The sequence below is a fragment of the Equus caballus genome, chromosome 29, assembly GCF_041296265.1.
Source record: "Equus caballus isolate H_3958 breed thoroughbred chromosome 29, TB-T2T, whole genome shotgun sequence".
Classification (NCBI taxonomy): Eukaryota; Metazoa; Chordata; class Mammalia; order Perissodactyla; family Equidae; genus Equus; species Equus caballus.
In genome coordinates, this window is record NC_091712.1 from 20,201,816 (window position 1) to 20,224,255 (window position 22,440).

Consider the following 22,440-nt stretch of genomic DNA (forward strand, 5'->3'; position numbering starts at 1 on the left):
AAGTACTAGAAGGCACATGTTTCAGAACATTAGTTCATTCTCTTCAGAGGTGAGCAAGGCACATCAAACAGGTGATTTTGAATATTTACCTCCAATGGATGTTTTTAAATTTCTTTAGGAGATTGCAAATGCTATTTTTGGTTTTGAGTTTTGTTAATTAAAAGTAGCTGACATTATAAGAAAATTAATTACCTGGAAAGAACATATTTTTAAAAGGTGAGCCAGCCAGGAGGCTCTTTTGCTCATGCCTCTATGGCTCCAGGCCAACTGGGATTTCCTGGGAAGCAGCCCAGCAGCTGCCTATGTGATTTGTCCTAGAGGCTGTCCCCATTACCTTCCATCTAACCCAGCACTGCTGGCCCTAGGTACATTTTTCTTGTGGCAAGGAATCAGGCTTTCAATTTTTTTTTTTGCTTTGCTTTGCTTTGCTTTGCTTCTGGTTTGGAACGGACATCCGTTTGGTTAGTTTTCTCACTAAAACTGACCAAGTCTTATCTTCCTTGTTTGTTTGCTTCTGCTTCAGGGGTTTGGTTCCAGATTACTGGAGTTCATTAGGGGGGCCCCGATTTTGCAGAAAGGACTAGGGATGTTTGCTCAGAAAGGCACTCTGGGCTCCATTTGTTTTGGTTCTGTCGGTGAGTTTCCTCATCATAACTGACTGAAGTTCCTATCCTTCCTTTCACTTGTTTGCCTGTGTTTTAGGGGTTTTGCTCCAGGTTACTGGAGTTTGTTGGAGAAGCCCCGATTTGTTGAAAGGACTATGGACTTTAGTTCACAGAGGAAGTCTTGGTGCCTTTTGTTCTGATACTTGTGTGTGTGTGTGTGTGAGTATGAATGTATAATTTGTTTCCCTCTGTTGCAGAGGTTTTACTTCAGGTTGCTGGAGTTTTGTTCTCATAAAGGAACTCTTGGCTCCATTTGTTTTGATAGTTGTGAGTGTGTGCATATATATAGTGAGTGTGGGTGGGTGGGTGGGGGGGGCAGTGCCATAATGGGAAACTTGGATTTGATCCCTAGTGGCAGACCTCTCGGTTATGTATTACAAAATTGGGATGTTTTCAGTCATAAATCTACGGAAAAGAAAAAGATGAAACAATCAAACTTGGGGTCATGGCTTCCTCTCCTGGTCTTATATATGCTAATGACAGTACTAAGTTAACAAAAGAATAGAAAGAAGAGGAGGAGAAAGTAAAGGAACTATTCTCAACAAGGTGGAGGGGCCGGCTCCGTGGCCCAGTGGTTAAGTTCGTGTGCTGCGCTACGGAGGCCCAGGGTTCAGATCCTGGGCGCAGACATGGCACTGCTCATCAGGCCACGTTGAGGCAGCATCCCACATCCCACAACTAGAAGGACTTGCAACTAGATATACAACTGTGTACAGGGGGGGGTTTGGGGAGATAAAGCAGAAAAAAAAAAGGTGGAAATTTTTAAAGGGAATTTTAGGAAATAAGGCAGTGGGGTAAATAAGACAAACATTGAAAGGAGGAAAACAAAGAAAAATCAAAAAGGGAAGAGTCACAAGACTTACCCCAGCAGGATGGGAATCTTTAGATGATTATTTTAAAACATGAGATAAATAAAGCAGACATTAATGAGGTTAAAACAAAGGTTTTAAGAAAACACTGCTCAAGGTTGGCCAGGCCAAAGGGACCCCTACTGGCCCCCCACAACATTTAAGGACCTCAAACAAGCCCATTCTACTTGCCCTAGTTGGGAAAGTTTTAAAAGCCAGAATGCAGAAATCACAATGAGGAAGGTGAGCAACAATCATTTGGGGCAACATCTAGGCCCCTAGGGTTAACAAAACTATAAGGATTAAAATGTTTAAGCTAGCATTATATAAAGAGGTTATTTCAACTTTGCATGAGTGTTTTTTGGAAATGTATGTTATGTCTGGCTGGGAATGCTTCCCCTCCACAGAATTATAACACTGAAACTTATTGATGGAGTCCTAAGGGAAGCTATGATTAGAAGTATGAGTTGATAAAATTAAAACAAAATTTTGTAAGAAAATTGGTATATTTAAATGGCTTTTTTGGGCATTTTTTTAAATTGCAGTAACATTGGATTATAAAATTATATAGCTTTCAGATGTACATCATAATACATTTCAAATTCTGTGTAGATTACATCATGTTCACTACCCAAAACCTAATTATAGTCGATCACCACACATGTAAGCCTAATCATGCCTTTTGCCCTCAACCCCTCCCCTCTTCCCCTATGGTAACCACCAATCCAATCTATGTTGCCGTGTGTTTGTTTGCCATTGTTTTTATCTTCTACTTATGAGTGAGATCATATGGTATTTGGCTTTCTCCCTCTGACTTATTTCATTTAGCATAATACCCTCAAGGTCCATCCATGTTGTCACAAATGGTCGGATTTCATCATTTCTTATGGCTGAGTGGTATTCCATTGTGTATATAAACCACATTTTCTTTATCCATTCATCCCTTGATGGGTACCTAGGTTGCTTCCAAGTCTTGGCTATTGTGAATAATACCACAATGAACATAGGGGTACAGGTATCTTTATGCATTTGTGTTTTTAAGTTCTTTGGATAAATACCCAGCAGTGGAATAGTTGGATCATATGGTAGATCTATTCTTAATTTTCTGAGGATACTCCATACTGCTTTCCATGGTAGCTGCACCAGTTTGCACTCCCACCAGCAGTGTACGAGGGTTCCCTTCTCTCCACATCCTCACCAACACTTAAATGGGCTTTATGTGAAATGATTGCATCTCTTTTGCATGATTGTATTATAGATTATATTGTGGGGATAAGCATTGTGTCTCACTGGGGAACATTTCCCCTTGATATTGCAAGAGCATATAAATCCATCCTTCAGGCAATGTTAATTAAACAACCAATGAGAAGCCTATTTTAATTTTTTGAGGCTTCTAAATGAAATCAGGAATCTCTTATTGCCCATTTAAAAAAAATAATTAAATAAAAGAGATGCCAGATTAGATGTGTTGACAGCTGCACCTCTGACCATGGTAGCAAAGGCAAAACCAAATCTGCTGCTCTCCTCTCCTCTCTGGCTGAGTTCCTGCTTCAACTGCCCCAAAATTCCTGATCTAAAACTAAGCAAGGGGAAATGGGTAAACCTTTGAGGTAATTTGGAATTATAATGGCCATTCTGGGGAACTTTTGTTTCAGATAAGTCCACCTTAAGGTTCACCCTTAAAAGAGAGAATGCAAAACCTCCCAAAGACAATGGAATGCAGCCCTTGATTAACATGCAGAAACTTCTAAAAGACAAAATGACTTCAAAAACAGCTCTGAAAAGGATCCTTACAGCAAGAAAGAGAAGAATCTTTAGTAAAAATCTTTGGCCATCTGACCAGGTCCATCTATATCAGAAACACAATTGGGATCCAACTATTCTTTTGAGTTTTGTACCTGAGACATGGCTAAAATTTTTTAAGATCTCCGTTTGTGTATGTCTATGTATGTAAGTGTCTCTACATATATATTTGTCTGCCACTGGATGGTATAATTTCTAAAAGAGCTCCATTTAATTGGCTTGAAGTAAGCACTTATATAAATTATTTCTAAATGCAATAGAAACCAATCTAAATGTCTTTCAAGTTAACATGATATAAAATAATATTTGGTCAATGAAAGCTTATTTCTTTGTTGGTTTGATTGAGATAAATATGTTTTCAGAGTTATCAGCATTGGATATGATACAAACATGTTTTTTCTGTTAAAAGATTTGTCAGAAAAAATAACTTAGAATAATAGCTGATTTTGTCTAATGTCTCATGAAGTTTTGTAGACAATCTAAATATAATTATTGGGAACAAATAAATTAAATAGATGTAAAAGGATAAAAGTTTTGGGGGAAACATTTTAACAATAATTATATGCTATAATGTACATACTTGAAATACCTTCAAAACCTTTTGATAACTTGAAACCTTAGAGTTTTGCTAAATTAAGTTAAATGATAAAAATTTGTTGATTATCTAGGTCATTTCCACCTAAGATAAAATATTAGAAATTAATTACTAAACAAGAATTTATCTGTCTTTGGCTTCTTATTTCAGAGAAACTGAAATTGTTTGGGTTTGATAACAAGTTTTGTGCCATGCTACAAAACTTTCTATAAGAAAGCATGTTTCTAAAAAGACTGTATACAAAAAAAAGTAAAGTGGCTGTTTTCAGTGAATAAAGTATTAAGAAAGGAAATATTATTGTTTGTTTTTTTAAGAAAGATAAATTTTTCCTAAAGTACTAGGAAAGTAAAAAGGAAAAGGCGGCTTGGGGCAAACTCTGAACATAAAAAAACAAGTGATAGAAGGTCTGTGGAAGTAAAACCCTGAAGAAAGAGTTTGGGCATGGCCAAGTTGGCTAAGATTAAAAGAATTTAATTAAATGAATGAGTTTAAATATCAAAAGCAAGCTGGTGGAAAAATTAGAATTTGGCTTTCTCTCTCTTAAAAGGATATCTTGAACTTTTGGTCTGCTCTGGATAAAGAGGTTATAAAAAGTTTTTCTTTATCTTTGAGTAAGTCTACCTAAAAGACATGAAATCCATGTTTTGTTAAAATAATTTCCTATGTTCAAAGAGGCTGAGGTCTCTCTATTAGGGTGTTTTAAACTCTTTAACCTCCTGTCCTTGACATCTTCTGTTGTTGCCTTGATTAAGTGGATAACCAAGCATCATTTTCTATTTGACCAGGTGTTTTAAAGTATTTTTATATTTTTGGGGCCAGCCCCATGGCCAAGTGGTTAAGTTCGCACACATCGCTTCAGTGGCCCAGGGTTTCACCGGTTCAGATCCTGGGAGTGGACATGACACTGCTCATCAGGTCATGTTGAGGTGGCATCCCATCTAGCACAACCAGAGGTACTCACAACTAGAATATACAACTATGTACCAGAGGGTTTTGGGGAGAAGAAAAAAAAAAGATTGGCAACAGACGTTAGCGCAGGTACCATCTTTAAAAAAAATTTTTTTGATATTTTTTACAACATCCCCCAAGGTTCAAATCCTGCATGAAGTCTTTCTTTTGGCTCAACAGAAAACTTTAAATTTCCAGTGGGCCCAGGGACTTCTCAAAGAATTTGTTCTCTCTTTCTATAAGGAGAGAAATATTAAACTAATTAGACTTTTTGGTATGTTAAATTACGTGGGAAACATTGTCAAATAAGTGATAATAAATATTCTTAGGTTATATTGTATAGGACATGTTATTAATACAAATGTCTTTGAAAATTATTTTGTGTTCAGTAACATCATCTAGATTGCCATAGAGAAAAATACTTTTTAACTCTATAGTTTGCCACGTACAAGCTGTTGTTCATAAGAATGACTAGTAGACAGCACAATATAATCTATCACTATCACTTTACTAAAACTGTTGGTGGGTCACCAAGTTTTACATATCTTTGAATTAAAGAGATCATATTCACAAGCATAATATGTTGGGGTTAGGGTATGAACAATCAACATATTGGGGAAGCCATCTTAGAGGTCAGTCTTCAGTGCTATAACGAGACAATCTATTAACTAGCAGGATGTTTGATCATTGATTTTTCACTCCTCCGTATCACTTCATTACCTAATGGTCATAGGGCGTCACCTTTACTTCTTTTTTCACCAAGACTTGTTTCATCAGATATTTTCTGGTAGTTTGATTTGGGGTGTTAAACTCAAAATGTCAGGCAGTAGACCCAATTGGTTTGATGGAAAATACATCAGTAGTGATATGAAAATCAACATATATTTGAGACTCATGGCAAGAGAGAAATTATTTTGTAACAGCTGCCTAATTTGTAGTAAAACACATGGGGTTAAAAAAGCAAACCACAAACAGAAACACACGGAATCCTTCCTAGAACAATAGAGACTGTTCTAGGGAACAATGTCCGGGCTATTATTTGTCTTCTTACAGAGGTGGGAATAGGTCACACTGAATTGCCTAATTACATGAGGACATCATTGCATGGTCAGTTTGTCAACACTAGACAGATAGCCAGGGGTTTGCAGGAGATTTATATTAGTGTACAGGCTAACAGGCCATGCCAGAGATCCAAAATATAGCAGCTTAGAAAAGACAGAAGCGTTTTTTGTTTCTTTGTTTTATTATTTATTTTTGTCTCACCTAATAGAAGTGGGTATGCCACGCTGTTATTTTCGTCTCTGGGTCCAAGACAGCTTCTGCCCCAGTAGAGGTTCTTTTGTTAGGTGTATACATGTTTACAATTGTTTTTTTCTTATAGATTGATACTTTTGTCATAAGATGTCCTCATTAATAAAATTTTTTTTTGTTTTAATGTCTGTTTTGTCCAATATCAGTATAGCCACTCCAGCTTCTTTATGGTTTCTTTTTGTACGATATTTCTTGTTTTTTTCTTTTGCTTTCAACCTGAGTCTTTTACTTTCAATTTATATCTAAGTCTAAAGTGTGTATCCTGTAGATAGCATATACTTGGATCTTGTTCTTCTAAAATCTAGTCTGACAATCTCTGCCTTATGATTGGATTGTTTAATCCATTCATATTTAATGGTATTATTGATATAATTGAATTTACATCTGTCATTTTACTTTTTGTTTTCTATAGTGCTCATTTTTTGTGTGTTTCTCTGTCCTTTCATGCTTGCTTTTTCGAGTACATATAAACTAATGTAACATTTGAATTCTTTCAATGACTTTTCACTTTATGTGTTACAAACTCAACAATACATTATTATTACTATTACTTTATATATTTTAGGTGTATAAAATTTCCAAAAGAAACTGAGAGAAGAAAGTAGAAAAAAATATATAATTTTAGATTTTGTTATATTATCTTTCTTACTGGTTCTCTTCATTTGTTCCTATGGATGAGTCACCATCTAGTATCATTTCCTTCCTCTAATACAGCTTTGCTCCCACTCACCCTTTGTGTTGTTTTTGACAAATATATTGCATTTGCTATATACATATCTTACATATATAGGTCTAGCAAAACAATTATATACATATTGTTTTATACAACTGATTTTTAAATTAGTTAAGAAAGGAGAATAAATATACATTTATACTAATTTTTCTAAGTACATAATTATGTTTACCCAGGATCTTTGTTTTTTTCATTTGGATTCAAAGTATGTTCTGGTATAACTTGCTTTCAGCTTGGAGAACTTTTAGAAATATTTTTTATAAGGTGGGTCTGCTAGCAACAGTTCTCTCAGTTTTTGTTTACTTGGGAGCATCTCTACTTTACCTTTCTTTTTGAAAGATAATTCTGCTGGATATACAATTCTTCGTCAACAGGATTTTCCCCCCTTTCTGCACTTTCAATGTATCATCCCACTCCCTTTTGGCCTCCATGCTTCCTGATGAGAAACCATCTGTTATTCTTAGCGTGGTTCCCTAGTACATGAGTCGTTTTTCTCTTGCAGGTTTAAAGATTTTTCTCTTTGCCTTTGAAATTTTTACTATGATGTGTCTGATTATAGATCTTTTTGCATTTGTCCTACTTAAAATTCACTGAGCTTCCTCAATAATTTTTTTGAGTATTTTTCTACTCCTTTTCCTGATACTTTCATTATGCCTATCTTGGTGCCTTTAACGGTGTCACACATTTCTGAGGCTATGTTCACTGTTCTTCATTCTTTTTTCTCTCTGATCTTCAGATTGCATAATTTCTATTCATTTATCTTCAAGTACTGATCCTTTTTTTCTGTCATCTTCACTCTATGGTTGAGCTCTCCTAGTAAATTTTTCATTTATTTATTTTATTTTCAACTCCGTAATTTCCATTTGTTTGGTTTCGTTTTTGTAACTTCTTGTTACTGATATATTCCATTTGGTGAGACATTGTCATTACATGTTCCTTTACTTTCTTAAGCTTGATTTCTTTTCCTTTAATTCTTTGAACATATTTTTATTGGCTGTTTTAAAATCTTTGCTAAATCTGGCATCTAGGCCCTCTCAAAGATAGTTTCTGTTGAGTTGGGTCACACCTTCCTGTTTCTTTGTATAGCTTGTAATTTTTTGTTGTTGAAAACTGGACATTTTAGATAATAAACTGTAATAACCTTAGATACAAATATGCTCCTCCCCAGGCTTATAGTTGTTTACTGTGATGGCTGAACTATTTTAGTAAAGTATATTTCATGGGTGTGCACACAGCAACCCTGGGATGACAGTTTTATGAGGGCTCTCTTTTTCTCTTTTCCTGATCTTTGTGTTAAACTATCTGTTTTGATTAGTATCACAAGATGCTGTTAGCCTCTGCTAATTGCAGGTTGATTGCTCTATTGTTTTCAACAGTGTTTGGGGGCATAAATTGTTTTACTACCTTGATCCAATAACTTTGAATGGGTAATCTTTGCATGAGTAATTTTTGCAGCCAGACTTTGAGGTTTGTTCCCAACCCAGGAGGGCTCTTCTTAGCTGTCCCATTCCTGAGTTCTCAGGTAAACTTCTGGCTGGTCTGTGGTGTAGCTTATTGCTTTCCTGGAGCTACCAGCCTCCTTTTAATTGCTTACCACCACAATCTCCACTATTTTCAAGAGTACCCTCAGGCTTAAACTTCCCAACATTCTGGTCCAAATAAAGTCAGTTCACTTGGGGAGAGCGTTTGTGTTCTCTGTTCTTACTTTCTGCTTCTCCCCTTAGGCAAAACCTCTGGGCCACTGCTCCAGAGCTGGGGGCAAGAGAGTGGCCTGTTTCTCTTGGAGCGATGCTTCGTGACTGAGCACAGTGCTGGGCTGGGGCAGCAGCAGCCTGTTTTCTTCAGCTTGCCTATACAAATGCAGAACCTTTTCACCATCAGCAAGTTGGGAGGAGGACAGACGGGGCTTTGGTACTCTCAGGCTGCTGTACCTGGGGTAGAAATGCCCACTTATGAGTGGAAGCTGAGTGGAGGAAAGCAGCCCCAGAGTTTTCAGCTCCTCTTACCTGGAATCAAACCTCTGCAACATGGGACTTGAGGTGGATGGGAGGTGAGAGAAGCTGGCATGCCTGCCCCTCCCAGTGAGGTACCGTATTCCTTGACTGGGAGCTCAGAGGGAGCGGGAGCCATGTGTTCTTGGTGACACCTACACGAAGTGGATCTTCCCTCACTTGGAGCTTCAGGGAGGGGAAGGCAGTTGGGGCAGAGGAGCGGGTTGTGGCTCAAATGTCAGACATTCTCACTATTCTTAGTAAAATGTAGTAGATTTTCTTGAATAAATGTTTCTTCATTTGATGTATGTCCTGCACATTTTCCAGAGACTTTAAACAGTGAGTGTTCGGGGTTTTTTGAAATAATATTCACCAGTTATGGCTGTTTTACTGGAGAGAAGCTCTGCAGAATCCCTCATGCCCTCATTCAAAAGTTGTCTCAATCTCATTTATTTTTAACATATCATTGCTCCTAAATTATACACCACCCCAAAATAATGTAGTTTTGGAAATCACTAAAGGTAGTTGCAAGATTACATATTATGAGAAAAACGTTTGAATAAATAAAAATGCTGGTACTCTTGCACTGCATTTAAGCTTAGACATTTATCCCATGCCTTTTTAGCTTAAATAAGAGAAATTTCACTTGGTCCAGGCACATGTGGGGGTCATTTTGGTGATCTTGGTCTGATCTAAGACAGGTCTAGAATATTTTTGAGTTCCTTATTTTCATTTCTGCATAGTCATCCAGTACCTTCTGTGAAAACTGTACTTATTAGGAACAGTGAGTTCAATGATTAGGCATTGCTACTATCCTCATCAGGGCCACGCTGTATGGTTGTGCCCTGTACAAGGGCTCCAGCTGAGGGGTGAATGGGGGTCTGAAATCCAGCCCATACTCTGTTCATCATGGTGCAGAACTGTGTTAATCCAGAGATGGGTACACCTTCATTCTAGTTCACACACAGGTATCTTGTGGGCTTGCAAACATCCTGACTTTCAAGGATTTTTCTGTGCCTGGGGGAAGTAAAACAAGAAACACTAGTGACTATATTGTAAGATTCTACAGCAAAAAGATACAAAGTGCTGTGGGAACTCCAAGGGAATGCTTACTTCTCGTAGGGACAATAGAAAAAGAGTTTAGGGGAGGAGGTGGTATTTGTTGGGCCTTGAAAGGGTGGTAGCATTTTGATAAATGGAAATGAGTGCAGGAGGCATCTCAGGTAAAGAGAATTAGCAGAGGTATGGAAATAGGAAAGTTCATGCGTCCCTGGGTAATAAAGTAAAGTTCTACCTTTTTAACAGTAGCAAATATGGGGAAGTACTGAAAAATGCAACTGAAGAAGTAGATAGGGACCAGACTGTTCATTGTTAATGGTCTTTATTAATCTAAGGAGTTTAGTCCATATTTTTAGGTAGCTATGGAAATAATACTAGGTTTTCATTTTGTATTATTTTATCAGATGGATGAATAACTTGAGGGCTGTGTTTTAGAAGAATTCATCTGGCCACAGGTTTAAAAAAAAAAAAAAAAAAACTGGGGCCAGGCCCGTGGTCGAGTGGTTAAGTTCACGCACTCTGCTTCGTGTCGGTGTCGCAATCCAATGTACACATCAGGATAGATGCGGAGAGGACTGATGGCCACTCTGAGTTTATTATAACCAGCGTTTCAATATATACATAGCTTACATCTGTTAAACATACACAGGTGTTCTGGATGAAGTAATTAGCAAATGCCAAGAATTCTTAGTGATTTCTCAAGGAGCCCTCCCTCGGCCTCTGTTTTGATATTATAATGTTATTGCTGTGCTCATATATTTTTATCCCGGAGCAGGCAAGGTCTCCTAGGCAACGGCCCCTCCTGCTCCTGATATCAATAGCGTGTCTCCATCTGTGCCCCCAGGCGACTGCGCCTGTCTTAGGTTGCCCCGCCCTGGAGGTCTTACCTGTCATTGGTGGACCGGCCTTCTCACCTCTGGGTCACAGTTTGTTGGCAAGCCTTTTCCAGTGATTATTAACCCTTCCTGCATCAGGGGTGGCTACACTTCGGTGGCCCAGGGTTCGCCGGTTTGGGTGCAGACCTCTACGCTGCTCATCAAGCCACACTGTGGTGGCATCCCACAGAGAACTAGAATGACTTAAACTAGGATATACAACTATATGCTGGGGCTTTAGGGAGAAAAAAAAAGAGGAAGATTGGCAACAGATGTTAGGTCAGGGCCAATCTTCCTCACCAAAAAGTATACCTAAAAAAAAGAAACCAGGTAAAGTATTTCAACAGAGAGAATTCAGTATTAATTTACACTAAAGAGAGACAATTTAGTATAGATAAATAGTATAAGGAATGAGTCAAAAAGATGTCGAAGAGCTGGAAAAGCAAAAGGAGATCACCGAGGCAACCTAGAGCTAGGAAGCGGGAAAGCAGCTTCTACCCAGACAGCCAGAGAAACAACGGGAGCAGTGCGCTTCTCAGCACCAAAAAGCTCAGAGAAGAGGCTCCACGGAGCTGGGGTTCACAATTCTAAGGATGGGGGTGCTCCCTACCGGCTACTCATTCCTCAACAAGCAGGCAGCCGCATGCAGCTGGGACACAGACCTCTGAGGGTGGGGGCTTTGTGCACTCCATGTTGATACTTAAGGGAAAAAGCTGGAAACTGCAGCTGCCAAGATAAAGGACTACTGCTAGGATGCTTTTGACAGAAATAGCAAGGAAACAGGAAAGACGAAGTCCGTTCTCTACTCCTCTTATCTAACATCTTTTCCCCACTCCCCAACACTCCTCTGCCTCCTGCCGGTGAATCTTGAAAGGAGTCAGCAGGCAAAGTAGAATTGTAGTTCAGAAGTTCTCACCCCAGCACCACACAGCAGAGGAGAGAAGGGTAGATTTGGCACTCGGAAAATATAGCTTAATAACTTAAGCTAAAGTGGAGCAGAAGAGAAGCTTTTGAAACAGGTCCAAATGTATACAGCAATTTAGTACACAATAAAGAAGCATTTCAAATCCAGAGGCAAGAGTAAATTAGTCAATAAATAGCTCTGAGATTACATATTTTGGAGGGTGAGAAAAAAGGACAGTACACAAAAGTAACTTCAGATGGATTAAGTTTTACTGTCAAGAATTGAACAGTGAAAATAACCAGAAGCAAATATAGATGAACATTTATTTGATTTCATAATGATGAAGATTTTACAGCACAAAAGCAAAGGTAGAACTCAACAAGGAAAAAGATTTAATACTTAACATTTATGTTTGTAAAAACAAAAACTTAGGCAGATGGAAAATTGTGGGAAACATTTATAAAATAGTAACAGAGGAGAGATTAATATCCTTCATATACAAAGAGCTCTTCTAATCAATAAGAAAAAGACAAAGACAAAGAATGGAACCATATAAAGAAAAAATACAAATGGGCAGTAAAATAATTATCAACTTTGATGAGGCTTTTGCAAACACAAGCATACTCAGGACAATGGAGTGTAAACTGGTATAGTCTTCTAGAGAACTTTATCAGTATGAATCAAAAACGTTAAAAATAATTGCTTACTTTGAAAAGATATTTCTTCTGAGACAGTAGGTAAGCAAGAAAGGATGGGAGATGAATGAAATTGATAAGAACTTGTGTCTAACAGTTTTGCAATCAGAGAAAAGCAGGAGGTTATCTTGGGGTGAGACTCAGAACACTGCTGTGGGTACTGCAGGAAATCAACTAGCTTTGTACAAAAGCAGTCAGCAGCAATATCTTGCTTGCAGTTAGATAGCATAAATATTTAAGCAGACCATTTGGTTTCGTGAATTTGTCCAGGAACATTAAATAGATCAGAAGTTGGAGTGAGGAAATTATTCAAGTGAATGTAAATGGAAACCTGTAGAAGACAGGATGCAGGGGGATTACTGACTCATTCTAGAGCACAGCCTTGCTGATGGCCACAGAAGCAGAGACTGAGGAATCATATGTCTGACTAGAACCTAAGAGGTGCCCTCTGTTTCTGGGGCTGTCTGCAGTAGGGATTACCATGAGAAGTGTCAGCTCTCAGAATGACCAGAATCAATTCCAGGTCCCGGCTCTGATGAACTGTAGCTTCTGACACTGGGGATACAAGGTCTCGTTTGATTAGGCCTTGTTTGCACCACATCAACAGAATAACCCTCAACTATCATAATCACATTTTTTAACCTTCTTACAAATTCAGATCCACATTAAATATAAATCAGATTTAGTTTCACCAGCTACTTGATTGAAGGGAGAAATTGTTTTTCTTTACTTTCTCTTCCAGATTATGATTTCAAATTCCTGATAATTGTTTATATCTCAGGAGTTTTCTATTCTAGACCAATAGGGCAGATAGAAATGTGTTTATAATTCTCTTTATAGGAGAACCTCCATTCTTACCAGAATCCTTTGACCGAATTCTTGACGCACCCTGCAGCGGAATGAGACAGAGACCAAACAAGGCTTGTTCTTGGACTTTGAAGGAAGTGACATCATATCAACCTTGACAGCAAAATCTCTTTACCGCAGTATGTGATGATACTTTGCTGTGAAAGAAAGTTGACCTTCACTAGTTAAATACCTGTTTAAAAGACTGAGAGCAGTGTTCATAGCAGTATTATTCACAATAACCAAAATGCGGAAACAACCAAAGTGTCCATCAACAAATGAAGGGATAAGCAAAACACGGTATATGCACACAATAGCATATTACTCAGGCTTACAGATGAAGGAAATTCTGATACCTGCTACAACATGGATGAACTCTGAAAACATGCTAAGTGCTATAAGCCAGACTCAAAAAGACAAATACTGCATGATTCCATTTATATGAGGTAAGTAGAATAGGCAAATTCATACAGACAGAAAGTAGAATATAGGTTACCAAGGACTGGAGGGATGAGAGAATGGGGACTCATTGTTTAACGGGTGCAGAGCTTCAGTTTGGGATCATGACAAAGCTCTGGAGATGGATAGTGGTGATGGCTGCACAAGAATGTGAATGTGTTTAATGCCACTGAATTGTACACTTAAAAATGGTTGAAATGATGAATTTACGTTATGTATATTTTACCACAAAAAAAGACAAAGAAACCTAGTTTTAAATATCAGGAACTTTCCTTTATGTTGACTCACTCTTTCATTACAGGCATTAGTAGAATCTGTTCACTGAGACATTTAATGAATTTAAGGCATTCTCCTTCATATTTAAAAGGTCATTGGGTTGTTAACATATAGTTACTAATTGATAGAAAGAATTGGATATAAAATAAATTACTCTTTTTAAATAGCGATCCTGGATCATCTTAGATTGCAAATTAAACGCAGGAAGTCCAGTAGAGGCAAACACATCAATAAAAATGAGAAGTGACAGTGTCCAGTGTAGGATATAAAAGAACCATAAAAACTTCGCAAATTTAACTGGTCTCTAGCACGTTTCAGAAGCAGCTCAGATAGAACGTTTGAAGATTTCTGTCGGTCTTGCAAAAATGATTCAGTGGATTTCAAAGAACACAGACAGCATTTGATCAAAGATTACTTCATTATTTCCTGTCAGGCCTCTAATTGTAAATACATAGGCTACAGCAATAATGGATACACTGTCGTCACTCAGTCTCTAAAGCTGTCTTTGAGTGCATTTCTATTCTTCTCTTACCTCTTCTGGTGTCTCCTTTCGTACACAAAGGTGGCACACTGGTAGTGGATCATTTAACCTTTTCTTCTAAACAGTCTTCAAAGAACAGATCCTGGAAGACAAAATGCCAAGCAGCAAAACAGAAGTGTTACTTATAGCTGAGACCCACTTTGAACTGAGGGTAAAATGAGGACCCTGTTTTAAGACACTTGGCTTTTCGTTCTTTTTAGATCACAGCAAAAAGAAAACTCAGAAAGACTACTAAGGAGTAGATGCACTGATATAAACGAAAGCAAACAGCTGACAGTGCGTGAGAGAGAACTAAGAATAGAGCAGGCATGCCCTTTGGCATAGAGAGAAAGTGATGGAGAATGTGGACTTCAGAATCAGACTCATCTCGACTTGAGCCATGGCTCCTCCACAGAAGCACTCTAGGTCCACTGTTTTCCACACCTGAGAAACAGAGAGAATAGCTCTACCTGACAGGGCTACCTCACTGGAGACAGTAACCACACCTCATGGTTGTTACAAGGATTTATTGAGAAAATCCACATAAAGTGCTGAAAACAATCGTTGGCTCACAGTAACAAAGTTTAAATTTTGATGAGCATACTCTGGTTAAAAAAGCACAAGGATACATTACATATATATAAAATTTTAAAGATTTTCATTAAAATTTTAAAAATAAAATAGGAGTTTGAAAAGATACACTTTAGTTATTTGGACAAATTCATTTTTGTGTAACAGCTTATGTTCTGATTCAGTTATTTACTGGACAAATATTCATTGAGCACCTACCATATGTAATAAACTGTTCTGGGTGCTGACGACACAGTAGTCAAAAAACAAAAAATTCCCACTCTTATTCATGGGTTTTCTATTCTAATTGGAGAGGAAAATAAACAAATAGATGAGGAAGTTATTTAGTATATTCAAGGCTCTAATCCTGTGGAGCTAACTAACGAAAGGAAGGGGGACAGGAGCGCGGCTTCAGAAGAGTCGCAATTTTACATTGGGCGGCCAGGGAGGGCATCACTGGAAAGTGACATAGATCAAAGATAAGAAAACTGTGAAGGAGCAAGCGATGCAGAGAATTAGAAGAGCTTTCCAAGCTGGTGCAAAGACCCCGAGGTGGGAGTGTGCCATGCATGTTCCAGAACAGCAGAGGCCAGTGTTGCTAAAGCGGAGTGAGCACGGTGTGGGAAGTGAGGTCAGAAAGGCAGCCTGGGGCCTGCTTTGTGTAGGGCCTTGAAGGCCAGTGGAAGGACTTGGGCTTTGACTCCAAGTGATTACAGAGGGCACTGGAAGGGTTCTGAGCTAGGAACTGACAAGTTTTAAAAGTACTGCTCTGGTTGCCATATTGAGAACAGACTGTGGGAGGGCAGAGGGGGAAGCAGGTAGACTAAGTAGAAGACGGTTGCAATAATCCAGGCAAAAGAGGCTCAGACCAGGTTAGCAGTGGAAGTGGTGAGAAGTACCAAAGGCTGGATATAGTCTGAAGGTAGAGTCAAGAGGATTTGCTGACGGATGGGGACTTGCAAGAGAGGCATGAAGGATAATCTAAGGTTTGGGACCTGAGCATCTGGAAGGACGGAAACACTTCCCCAGTAGGTTTCAGAGGGCAGACAGGAGTTCAGTTTGGGATGTGTCAAATTTGATAGTAGAAATATTGAAAAGGCCACTGAATATATGAGTATAGATATGACTCAGAAAAGAGTCTGGCCTAAAAATGTAAATTTGTGAGTTTTCAGCATAAAAAATGGTAGCTAAAGCCACGAAACTGACTGATAGTATTTGGGAAAGTCTAAACAAACTATAACAGCTCCAAGATAATGAAATGCATCAAGCCTGGAATAATTAAAGAATTCTGGTCATGAGAACATCATTTTATTTATCCCAAACACTTGAAAGGTATCATATAGATATAATATCCCTTTAAATGTTTACTTGGTCTTGTGATATGCAGACTGATCCCATTTTTCTTTAGGCAGTGAAGCAGCTGAAGCCAGGGGCGTGGTGGGTTATGGTACATACGCCATCACACTGGCGGAAAATGAAGACCAGGTCGCCTGGGCCCTCACATCTCCTGACATTCACCTTCAGCCACAGGTAAGAATACTTTTAGTTTTCTCCGTGTAATCTGATACAGCACAGAAACTAAGCACGGTGATAAACACAGGGTCTTATACGAAGAAATATGTCAAGTAAAACTTCTGAAACAAACACTAAAATAAAAAAGAACGTGTCTCTAATTAGATCCACTTTCCTGCCCATTGAGAATTTTCATGTCCTGACAAAGTTTTCCTCTTGTTCATTCCTTGCCATTGTGTTAAAATGCAACACAGCTCCAGGGTATTTTTGTCACCTGTTTCTTTCACTCGTAGCTTTCGTTCATGTTACTCAGAAATTTGTTTCCAAAAGAATTTTTTTCCCTCCCACTTCTGTATTCTTCTGATATGGAAAATATTGAGCGTTTTTTCTCATGTCATATCAAAGCCCAAACAGGCTTTAATAACTGGGATATCAAAAGACTAGCCAAGGGGAAAAAAATCTTTGTACTTTTGGAATTTGCAGTAGATACAACTCAATTTGTCTTTTAAGTTAAATTGTACACAGGCACACTTATTAATTATAGGATGTTTGCCCATATTTATTCATTTTCCTGAAGCAGGAACCACAGATTAAAGAAGGAATGATGGATGCTGGCCTATTAGTTGAACAATGTAAACAACAGATGCAGCCATTTGCCATTACAGGACACCGACACTGATTCTCTGAGATGCCAGAATGTGGTTTGACTGGCAAATAAGAATTGTATAGGTTTTTTTTATTGTAAATTTGTAAAATGCAAAAGCACACAGAAGGATCCTTAGAAATAAAAATTCCAAACATTTGCTCTGTGGGTTCATTTTTGGTTTTTTTAACCAAACTGTCATCAGGCCAAGTAACTGATGGCACGGTTGTTCAGGAAACAGAAAAGGCTGCCAGCTGTTTCACCAGGTCAAGAGACGCTACTTCACAGAGGAAGCAGTCAGGGGGGTTATGAAATTATATTTTGTGTTTTTAAAGTAATTTTTTCTTTATGGATGTAGCATAGTGTAAAGACAAAGGAGATGCCTATAGATGTCCGGAACATATTTTCATTTGGGATCTTGTGTTTTAATTTGTAAAGAATGCAAGTCATTTTTAATGTTAAAATCAGTGAATCTAACAAAAGGAATAAAATTAGCAATATTTAACTTGGTGATAAAAATGTTTTCCAGGGCGGGCCAGTGGTGCAGCAGTTAAGATAGCATGTTCTGCTTCTGCGGCCCAGGGTTCACTGGTTTGGATCCTGGATGCAGACATGGCACCGCTTGTCAAGCCATGCTGTGGCAGGCGTCCCACATATAAAGTAGAGGAAGATGGGCATGGATGTTAGCTCAGGGCCAGTCTTCCTCAGCAAAAAGAGGAGGATTGGCAGCAGATGTTAGCTCAGGGCTAATCTTCCTCAAAAAATAAATAAATTCATAAAAATAAATAAAATAAATAAAAAATAAATGTTTTCCATTCCTGAGTTCCTAAGTACTAGTTCCTTAAGAATGCAGGCCATGGAAGTCTAACATTTTCCATGTGCCATCGCCGAGCTGAGTGGCTGACTTCTTCCGCTTACTATTTGGTAAATCAACTCTCTTTCAAATAAGTCTAGGCCTTTTCTAAATGACAGTCTGCCTTCACTATGTTTACTTTTTTTTCATCCTCTTACACTAAAACTAAAATGAATATTATCTTCACTCTGTAGATTAAAAATATGAGCATATTCCACAATTTGGGTACCTTTTTTGGAACATATATTCTACAAGTTATTAGAGATGTGATTGGTGAGAAACAGAAAACCAGCTTCTGACAGCTGGAAACTGATGTTCTGTTGAACATAAACAACTTCACAGACACCAACAGCAAAGTGACTGTGACTATGACGGATCGCGACAAAGACCACTTAATCAAATCCGAAATCAGACAAAAACAAGAACACCACTCAAACTGCAAAAGTGACCAACATCCCCCTATAGTGGCCAATATAAGTGGCTGCTTTTTAAAAAAATTAATTATAACCTTAGGCTCACTTCATCCTACCTGCTTTTTAGATAAGATATATTAAAATACTCAAAACTCAGCCATAATTTAAAGGCTGTCTTGCATAGTATTAAATACATCTAACTGTTTTGTTAACTTTCATTCAAATCACCCCAAAATTCCCGAGGCTTGGGCATATAAAGTGGACAACTGGAAACAATTAGCTAATAGTTTCTCTTCTTTTCTTCATTGATTTCCATTAGGAATTTCCCACAACTATTTGTTGTATTCATCAAGACAGCAAGGGCTCTTGAATCAGGTCAGATCTCTAGAAGGCCTCTTCCTTGAAGGAGCCTTTCTTGAACGCCCTTCCCTGACGTTGGGTTAGGCATTTATCTCTCTCTATGACCCCTGCCCCCCCCCCCCGCCCCCCCGGGCTCAGATCTACAGACATAATGGGAAGATCACTAACATCAGTGATCAGCATTGCCTCTAAGAAAGCGGCTCCACAAGTGTGAACTGTTGTTAAATATTTAACATATTCAAAACTATGAGAATCATTCCTAAAATAGCAATTAATACCACTAATAATAAATAGTGCAGGAGCCAGCTCTTTGTTTTACATGAATAACTTTAAACCAGGATTGTTGAACAGTTCAGTGCCGCTGACAGTGAATATTTATTGAACAGGAATGCACAGCAGACTGTTAAAAATGTGGCACTGTCCCCAAGTACACTATGACTAAGACAGCCTACATTTAGCAGCACCTTTTTCTAACAGTAACCCAAAGCAGCAGTAAGGAAAGAGCATAGGGAAAGCTGAAATGGGTTTGATTTAAAAAACATAGAACTATTAAGAACATTTCCAGAATTTTCTAGGTTGACTACAAAAATCATGATTCTACAACTGAGTAGGTTAAGATAAAGCCTTCGCTGTGGGAAAAGATTATAATTTTACATTCCCAAAGTCAGTAACCATCCCAGTGTCCTGGGGATTATTTCCTCATTTACAAATTCAGTACACAGTTTACACATGTGCCCCCTGTACAGTCATCACCTACAGATGCTCTTACGTCAAATCTTGCAAAATAGTTTTTTAAGGAATACTCTGATTTGGACTAACATGCTTCACAGTAGAGTGAAAAACTAAGAACCCAGGTACAAAATTTAAAAAATGGAATCCGTCAGCATGACTCCTTGAAAGGGATTAATGGTAGCAGCAAGCAAGATGAACACCAGTTAAACTTCAAGAATATTCCAAAGTTATTAGTCGGAAGGAAATATCACGTCGGAAAGGATGGGGCTGGTGATCAGTGACATCTTACTGTGATGGAAAGTTTATCATTTTATAAAAGTAACTTTAATTGGAATATGGTTTCCCAATGATGTGAATTTTTACATCAAAAATATATATATGATGGCTACCGTTTTTATAGTCAATAAACACATTTATGTCAGCAGCACAGAACTAATGAACAAGTAGACGTTTCCCAAATTAGCTGATAAAACACTACATATGTAACGCATTTTTAAAACTCTTTGAGTTCAGGTATCACTAGGTGCTTTCTGCTTGGCTTCGCTAAAACCCCAAAATTCGTAATTTGGATCCTGGGACACCAAATGCCTCCTCCCCTGACTCTCCATGTACCCCACACATCACGTCTCTCCTGCACCTTCTCCCAGCCTGAAATGCTCAATTTCTCCCCGCCTCGTGGACTCCTCTGCGTCTCCGAAAGTTGGTGTCCACCGGGAGCCCTGCCTCCAGGTGTCCCCTCCGTGCCCAGACCCTGCACCCCGGATTCCAGCCGTGTCCACCGGGGGCCCTGCCTCCGGCTGTCCCCTGCCTGCCCGGACCCTCCACCCCGGATCGAGCCGCGTCCACCGGGAACCCTGCCTCCGGCTGTCCCCTGCCTGCCCGGACCCTCCACCCCGGATCGAGCCGTGTCCACCGGGAACCCTGCCTCCGGCTGTCCCCTCCCTGCCCAGACCCTCCATCCCGGATTCGAGCCGTGGCGCAGCTCCATCCTTCTCACCTTGGTTACAGAAGTGGCTCCATAGCTCAGGGAAGATGAGCCCCATCATGAGCACCTGGCGGGCGCGGTGCTCGGCAGCAGGTGCCGCTGGGCCGGGCCCCCACCGTGGCGCTGGCTGCGGTGAACCGAAAAGCCGCCTGAGACCGCGCGGCGGGGGCACTGGGCGACCGAGAAGCCTCGACTGGCCGCTCAGCTAGCCGTCAACAGGCGCCGCGAAGATTCCCGTCCGGCCTGTCCTTCGTCCGACCCCACTGAGCCCAACGCCGACCCGTAGTCCCCCTGCTCTAAACCCAGCTACCCACCGGCGTCGCCGCCACAGCCAGGCCCCGCCTCCGCCCCGCCTCCGCCCCGCCTCCGCCCCGCCTCCGCCCCGCCTCCGCCCCGCCTCCGCCCCGCCTCCCCTCTCGCTCCCGCGACCAGCCGTAGCGGGAAAGACAGCGCCCGGCGCCTGCGCGCTTACGTCGCACACGCCCCCCACGGGGCGTTTCCTTCGGCGTCACTTCCGGTGAGCGGGCTCCAGGCTGCCACGCGTGGAAGGTGGGTGCACGCGGAGTTAGGCGGTGACCGTCGGTGAGCGCTTCCTCTCCGCCCTCTTCGGAATCTTTCGTTGGCTCGCTTTCTCGAGTCTCCGCGGCCTGCCGGGCGCCTCCCGTTTAAACTATCTGCCCACTTCCTATTGCCTCTTTCTGTAGGCAATCCGTTATCTTTCTACTGCTGTGACACCGTTTTCCCAAATTATGGTCTAAGAGAGGTTTCCTCAGGAAAATGCGACGTGTCAAAATTGCGACCTGGGGCAAAATTATGTTCATTTTAGAAATTTTGGGAAACATTATGTAGGTAGAAGAAATAAAGTTCACTTATCCTATTCTCCAGGGATAATGTCGTTAACTTTTTGTATTTCATTTCTTTTTTCTGTTGTGTTTTTATAATTATGGGATCATCCTATATTTGCTGATGTAGATTCTGCTTCGTTCATTTAATAGTCCTATGAACTTTTTATGTCTTACGTTTTCTATATTTTTGAGGACTACAAAATGTTCATTGTGTAGTGTCCCATTGTTGGACATTATTTCCAATTGTTGTTGCTATAAACAGCACCATTTTTACTATTTGTGTTGCTAAATCTTTGCTTTGTCAAGTGAAATTGCTGGGTCAGTAGTGAAGGACATTTTGGGGCTTGAAAAGTAGCTAAACTCTAGAAGCCACTGTTGAGCTTAAGAGTAATGGTCTCAAAGACAGAATTGGTGTTCTTTACCTGTGATGTACCCTCAGTAGTCCTGTTTTTGCCTTCACTGACTGCTCGTTATTGCTTCACAAACATTTCACTCTCCTTAAGCATCTTACCTCATCTCTCCTCTTACCCCCTTTGCTGTGTGGTGACTTTGCTGTCATCAGGTCTTGCTCATTCAAACATCCACCCCGCAATGCAAGCAAAAATCCTTTATTTAACTTCCTTCAAGCTACTGACATCTTTTCCCTTTGCTTTGAGACTTCTTGAAAAAGTACTTTGAACTTATAACTGTACTCGCAAAACTTTTATTTGCACTACATCCCATCATAGTTTAGCTACTACTTTCACCATTTACAGACTTATTTTGCCATATTTTGTTGAGTTCCTTACTACTAAATATAGGCCTTTTAAAAAATCCACATCTTTTTCAACTTTTCCTTAACATTTGATCTTGCTGAACATTCACTACTTTCAAAATACTCTCTTAAATTGCTACATCGATGATGGTATTTTTCTCTTTCCGTTTTGCTGGCCCTTTTTATTACCAACCCCTTAAATATTGGGTATACTGTGCATTTATCCTTAATGTAATTTTCATTGT

The 22,440-nt window shown here is 39.6% G+C and overlaps 2 long non-coding RNA genes across 8 annotated transcripts in view; one reads left to right on the forward strand and one right to left on the reverse strand.

Moving 5' to 3' along the window:
* Positions 1–5,348: 5,348 nt before the first annotated feature.
* LOC138921439 (uncharacterized) lies at positions 5,349–21,077 on the reverse strand. Of its 2 annotated transcripts, none has more exons than XR_011434004.1 (4): positions 20,609–21,077; positions 14,541–14,631; positions 13,286–13,431; positions 5,349–9,911 (listed from the first exon to the last, which is right to left on the reverse strand). It is a non-coding gene; the product is annotated as an uncharacterized lncRNA (long non-coding RNA). The 2 variants fall into 2 exon arrangements; XR_011434005.1 differs by lacking the exon at positions 5,349–9,911 and adding an exon at positions 10,531–12,758 and having other exon boundaries at positions 20,609–21,071.
* Positions 21,025–22,440, forward strand: part of LOC100146568 (uncharacterized) — a 37,810-nt gene continuing 36,394 nt past the window's right edge. For 3 of the 6 annotated variants that reach the window (XR_011434007.1, XR_011434009.1, XR_011434006.1), the window contains exon 1: positions 21,025–21,145. This is a non-coding gene — a long non-coding RNA (uncharacterized lncRNA). Of the gene's footprint in view, positions 21,179–22,440 lie in introns of all 6 variants that reach the window. The other 3 variants (XR_011434008.1, XR_011434010.1, XR_289728.4) reach the window with 1 other exon arrangement.